The sequence below is a fragment of the Amblyraja radiata genome, chromosome 9, assembly GCF_010909765.2.
Source record: "Amblyraja radiata isolate CabotCenter1 chromosome 9, sAmbRad1.1.pri, whole genome shotgun sequence".
In the NCBI taxonomy this organism is placed as follows: Eukaryota; Metazoa; Chordata; class Chondrichthyes; order Rajiformes; family Rajidae; genus Amblyraja; species Amblyraja radiata.
Window position 1 is genome coordinate 3,775,611 of NC_045964.1, and position 7,079 is coordinate 3,782,689.

The following is a 7,079-nucleotide window of genomic DNA, read 5'->3' on the forward strand; positions in this document are numbered from 1 at the left end:
CTAATCAGACCCTATTTATCCAGATGCTTATATATATTATCTCTAAGTATCCTTTCCATTAATTTGCCCACCACTGACGTCAAACTAACAGGTCTATAATTGCTAGGTTTACTCTTAGAACCCTTTTTAAACAATGGAACAACATGCGCAGTACGCCAATCCTCCGGCACTATTCCCGTTTCTAATGACATTTGAAATATTTCTGACATAGCCCCTGCTATTTCTACACTAACTTCCCTCAATGTCCTAGGGAATATCCTGTCCGGACCTGGAGACTTATCCACTTTTATATTTTTCAAAAGTGTCAGTACTTCCTCTTCTTTGAATCTCATAGTTTCCATAACTACTCTACTTGTTTCCCTTACCTCACATAATTCAATATCCTTCTCCTTGGTGAATACCGAAGAAAATAAATTGTTCAATATCTCCCCCATCTCTTTTGGCTCTGCAGATAGCTGTCTCACTCTGACTCTCTAATGGACCAATTTTATCCCTCATTATCCTTTTGCTATTAATATAGCTGTAGAAACCCTTTGGATTTACTTTCACCTTACTTGCCAACGCAACCTCATATCTTCTTTTAGCTTTTCTAATGTCTTTCTTTTTACATTCTTTATACTCCTCAAGCACCTCATTTACTCCATGCTGCCTATAATTATTGTAGATCTCTCTCTTTTTCCGAACCAAGTGTCCAATTTCCCTTGAAAACCATGGCTCTTTCTAATTTTACTATTTCCTTTCAACCGAACAGGGACATAAAGATTCTGTACTCTTAAAATGTCACCTTTAAATGTCCTCCATTTCTCTTCCACATCTTTCCCATAAAACAAAATGTCCCAATTCACTCCTTTTAAATCCTTTCGCATCTCCTCAAAGTTAGTCCTTTCTCCAATCAAAAATCTCAATCCTAGGTCCAGTTCTGACCCTCTCCATAATTATATTGAAACTAATGGTATTGTGATCACTGGACCCGAACTGTTCCCCAACGCATACCTCTGCCACCTGACCTGTCTCATTTCCTAACAGGAGGTCCAGCACCGCCCCTTCTCTATGTATTGCTGAAAAAAACTATCCTGCACACATTTTACAAACTCCAAACCATCCAGCCCATTTACAGAATGTGTTTCCCAGTCTATGTGTGGAAAATTGAAATCTCCCACAATCATTACCTTGTGCTTACTACTAATATCTGCAATCTCCTTACATATTTGCTCTTCCAATTCGCGCTCCCCATAAGTGTTGCTACCCCTTTCCCATTTCTCAGTTCCACCCAAATAGCCTCCCTAGACGAGCCCTCTAATCTACCTGCCAAAGCACTGCTGTGATATCTTCCCTGACAAGCAATGCAACACCTCCACCTCTTGCCCCTCCAATTCTATCACACCTGAAGCAACAAAATCCTGGAATATTTAGTTTCCAATCACAGCCCTCCTGCAACCATGCAACACCTCCACCTCTTGCCCCTCCAATTCTATCACACCTGAAGCAACAAAATCCTGGAATATTTAGTTACCAATCACAGCCACAACATCATACTTCCAGATGTCAATTCAGGCTCTAAGCTCATCCACCTTTCTTACAATGCTCCGGTGTAGGCATGTTTGGCCGAAGGGCCTGTTTCCACACTGTATCACTCTATGACCTGCCAGTCATTTGCCCCAACACCCTCTAATGATAATTATCTTCTAATAATAAACCATACTAATGCCAATAACATAATAACCATTCTGTAGAGTACCTATAGATCTTTCTACATTAAACAGGGCTTATTGTTCAATTGTTAACAAGAATCGGAGGGCTGGAGTAATGGCCCAGTTCCCACGGTGCGAGTTCATTCCAAGAGTTCTCCCGAGTTTGCCTTGATTCGAACTCGGAGATTTACGGTAATGGCCACTCGTCGGTACTCGGGGCTCTCGTGGACACTTTTCAACTTGTTGAAAAATCTTCAAGAGTCTTCCCGTGCTTACCTGCCGTTAGCGAGTCTTCCCAAGTACCTGCCGTTAGCGTTACGAGCCGGTAAGAGACGTCCCCGAGCTCCGACGTACCTGCTACGTTCATTCTCCGTGCTTACAACTAGTTTGATTTTTTTTAAACTCGGGAGAGCTCTTGAATGAACTCACATCGTGGGACAGGGCTTTAACTTAGCTGGTCAGGCAGCATCTCTGGAGAAAATGGATAGGCAATGTTTTGGGTCGAACCCCTTCTTCAGACTGATTGTAGTTGAGGGGGGGCAGCTGGAAGAGAGATGGAAGCTGGTCAAAGCCTGGCAAGTGAGAGGTGAATGCAGATGAGGGGTGTTTTGATAGACAGATGGTTGAACAAAGGACAAGGAAGGGGGCTTTTTCTGGTTTGCTGCCAGTGACTAGAAGGTCGGTGCTGGGGCTGCTTCCCTTCATGTTGTATATCAATGATTTGGATGAAGGAATTAAAGGCTTTTTGGCCAAGTTTGCAGATGATACGAAGATAGGTGGAGAGCCAGGTAGTGTAGAGAAAGAAGGGGCTCTGCAAAAGGACTTGGACAGGTTGGGAGAGGGAGCAGAGAAGTGGCGGATGGAATGCAGCATAGCAAAAGTGTGCAGTCATACACTTTGGTAGTAGGAATAAAGGCGTAGACTATTTTCTAAATAGGGAGGGAAGTCAGAAATCTGAGAAGTAAAGGTACTTGGGAGTGCTGGTGCATGATTCCCAAAAAGTTAATTTTCCAAGTCGAATCGGTAGTAAGGAAGGCAAATGTATATTTCGAGAGGGCTAGACTACAAAAACAGGGATGTAATGCTGAGGCTTTATAAGACACTGGTCAGACCACATTTGGACTATTCTGAGCAGTTTTAGGCCCCGTATCTGAGGAAGGATGTGCTGGCATTAGAGAGTGTCCAGAGACTTAGGAGAATGATCCCTGGAATGATTGGGATGAGCGTTTGACAACACTGGGCCTGTACTCGCTGGTGTTTAGAAGGATGAGGGGGAATCTCATTGAAACTTACCAAATAATGAAAGGCCTGGATAGAGTGAATGTGAAGAGGATGTTTCCACTAATGGGAGAGTCTAGGACCAGAGGCCACAGCCTTAGAATAAAAGGACGTACCTTTAGATAGGCGATAAAAAGGAATTTCATCAGTCAGAGGGTGGTGCAACTATGGAATTCATTGCCACAGAAGGCTGTGGAGGCCAAGTCAATGTAAGGCAGAGATTAACAGATTCTTGATTAGTAAGAGTGTCAGGGGTTATGGGGCGAAGTCAGGAGAAAGGGGTTAAGAGGGAAAGATAGATCAGGCATGATTGCATGGTGGGGTAACTTGATGGGCCGAATGGCCTAATTCTGCTCCTGGAACTTGTGAACTTATGAAGGCCAGAGATGAAAAGACAAACTGGTAATGAGTTAAGGAGAAAAGAGGTCAGAGAAAGGAATATAGGGGGAAGGGGGAAGGGAGAAATGTGTGCATGCCCAGATGGGGCACAGGGAAGAGAGGGAGGGAAAAGAGGGGAGGGTGTTTGTAGGTTAGTTACCTAAAATTGGAAAATTCAATGTTCATATCGTTGGGTTATAAGCTAAAGTAAAAGCACCATTTGAGGTTGCTGTTCCTCAAGTGTGTGTGTGACCTCTCTCTGGCAGTGGAGGAGGCCCAGGACAGAAAGGTCAATGTGGGAATGGGAGTTAAAATGGCTAACCACCGGGATATGCGTCTGTACCTGGCAGATCGAGCGCAAATGTTGCGCAAAACAGTCCTCTAGTCTGCACTGATTCTCGCTGAAGTAAGGAAGGTCACATCGAGAGCACTGAATGCGGATGAGGGTTGAAGAGGTCTGTCTCACCTGGAAGAACTGTCAGGATCCCTAGATGGATGTGAGGGAGGAGGTAGCTGGACTGTTGTTTGTTTATTTATATCAACCACCAAAGGTCAGAGACAAAATCAGGATCAGATCTGACCAAAATAGATCACCAACTATAGCAGGAAGCTCTGTTAGCAGGTGTGGTTGAAGCTGGGCATTTCAATTGTCTGATTAAATCAAGCCCTTTCACACAAGAAGTACTGGAACTGTGGGAAACTCTCTCCCAAAGGGCTTTGGATGCTGCCAATCAACTGAAACTCATAAGAATGAGATTAATAGAAATTAGTCGCTATTAAAGAAGTACGATTAAGAGAAAGCAGTGAGAGGGATAAAAGTAGAAATAGTAATCGGATCTAATGTAATTAAATTCTGATTGAAGGTTTAAAATATGATGTGGTTAGTCTCGTTGAAGTTAATTTCAATATTGATACATGGGAAGTAACTCAAATTTCACTGTACCTTAATTGACAAAGTACATGTGACAATAAACTGACCTTGAAATCTTGAAACATTCATAACACCGGCCGATATTATTCGACTTACAATTGGTTAAAGATGGATTGAGTATGAAGACTAGAAAGACAAATGAGGCCGGATATTGAAAGCTGGCGTGAGCTACTGCCAGAATAAGGAGCTTGTATTCAAGTTTCAAGAAACACTATGGGGAATCTAGATGAGCTTTGTGTGAATGTAGAATGGGAGCAGGTTCTTGCTGATTATTTATCTGGGGCTGGTATCGGCAGCTGCCCAATGGTTACTAACCCGGTTTGCAGACTGAATGTATTTTAATTGTTATCACCAGAAAACAGGCACGTTTGACAAACATGCCGGTGTATATTTTATTTTAGATAATCTGAGTGATTTGCTGTAGTTACCTATTAGCATAAAGTGTAGTCCTTGCCGTATTCTTTGAGCAGATGTTGTTAGCATTTTTCCTATAATTTTCAAACAAACCAGCAAGAGATGTGTATCCTTGCCTCATGTTTATTGCAGCAACGTACAATCTCATGCCACACAGAGTAAATATCCAAGCACACAGAGTTTAATTAAATAGAAAACATGCTGAAAATCGTCAGCTTCCATGGAAAGAAATTAATTTCGGAGTTGTGTTATCATCAGATCTAGGAGATACGGGGTTAACACAGGGAAATGAAAGATTATACAATTCGCCAGAGAGATGTGTGTGAATTGTGCAGTAAATACAATGCAGGATTGAGATTTTTGACAATTTAGGGATAAATTTAAGGTTTTAAGTTGAAGACGTTCTCTTTCAGTAGATGCTGCCTAGCCTGAGTTTTTCCACCGTTTACTTTTTGCTATTTTCGGATTTGGTAACACAAGGCCTGGGCAATGCCCTAGTTTTGGTCGCTCTGTTTAAAAAAAACACATTAATTAATAGAAGAAAAGAGATCTTGCGATTAACTTCCAGAATTTAAAGGGACAAGGTAACAAAGATAAATGTTACACAGTTGTATAAAGGTATGAAAGTTTTGAATGATGCTTGCAAGCAACCTTCACTGCAAGATGTAACTACTATTTTATTTATCAATTTAACAAAAATGGAAATTAAGAAATGGTGAAGAAACGTTACTAAATATAGGTCAATATTAGATCAGTTGACACTAACAGTAAAACAAAAAAGCCTTGATGTGTTTCAAGAAGCAACAAGGACAATTAACCTCACATTCATAATGTTATTAACCTCTGAAAACATCATACAGCACTTCACGGTTATTGACATTTAAATTGACGTTGAAAACACGAATTTACGGGGAAATATATTCATAAAATTGCAGAGGCTAGACATTTATTCTCACATTGTATATAAATAGGATTAGAAATAAAAATAGAGACGAATTGAAGGAGGTTACTTGTCCATTTGATGGAATGCTTGTTACTTGGAGGTTAATTAAATGGTTACTTGTCCATTTGATGAAATGCAGTATGAGATTGTTTCTTCGACCACACCTTAATGTTGTGTACCCTAAGCAAGGAAAGGAGGATGGACACGTCTGCCTTGGACACGGCGGACTCCGGCTGCTGCCGCGAGTAACAACAGAATGATGAAATGCAGATTGTGCCGTCTGCTCGAACTGCATGCAGACTGTTGTTTAGATGCATTACTATCATATTTCAAACGGAGGATCTAAGCCTAAGTAAATTAAAAATCTTCAAGACATTTAGCATTCGGGGAAGCAACGTGCTTTGCAATACCTAAAATAGATTGTGCATCGCCCGATGCTTGAGATCCACTGGGATATATTATTATAGCACAATTATTTCACAGTACGACTGGGCTGAGAGTTTGTTGGTTCAAACTGGTTTACTCTCGTGTACTCCGGGCTTGAGTTCTGATTATTTAGGAAAAAATATATAATAAAAAAATCAAAAAATGAATGGTTACCTCGAAATACACAGGAAGCGTTTTGTATGTGTTCCCAGGTAAGGAAGGCCAACAGAGCGACAGATGTCTTACAATCGGATTGTGGGTGGTCTCATGGTCTCAAGTGTAAATGGCAGAGCACGGTGACCTTTCGTGTGCCTCCCCTGTCACTAATACAATTGAAGTTCAATTAAATTCACAAATCCAATCGCTTGAGGCTTCTGTTAAATGTTAATGGTCCTCACACCACGAGAGACTAGAGTGGACGTTGGAAATATTAATGACGAACTGATTGCAATATTTCACACGAATATTCATTGCACTAATGCAGGATTTTGAGGTCAGGGCAATAAAATGAGTTATATCACTGGACAACTTGAGGGATGTCATTTGTCGGGAAGTGAGTAATACACTAGGAAACTGGTTACATTTGTATAGAACGTTTCAGGATATCCGAGAGCTCCTAATATTCAATGAAAAAAAAACATTTGAAAGTGTGGCCATCTTTGCAACACAGGAAGCCAATTCGAATCAACCAGCTTCCACAAACAGTTATGTGACTATAACTAGATTTTTCTTCGTGCCATGTTTGCTAATTAGGGATAACTGGCATACTCTAAACTAATGACAAGCACATTGTCCATTTGAGAGGACAGACGGGGTTACAGTTTAATAGATGAACAAGGAACAGCAGGTGCTAGATTACAGAAAAAGTCACAAAGTGCTGGAGTACCTCAGCGAGTCAGGCAGTTTCCTTGGAGAACATGGATAGTCATCGGTGAGACTTGGCGAACTGCTTCTCCGAACACTTGCGCTCGATGCGCCAAGGCCTGCTGGATCTCCTAACTTCCTTTCCCATTCTCAC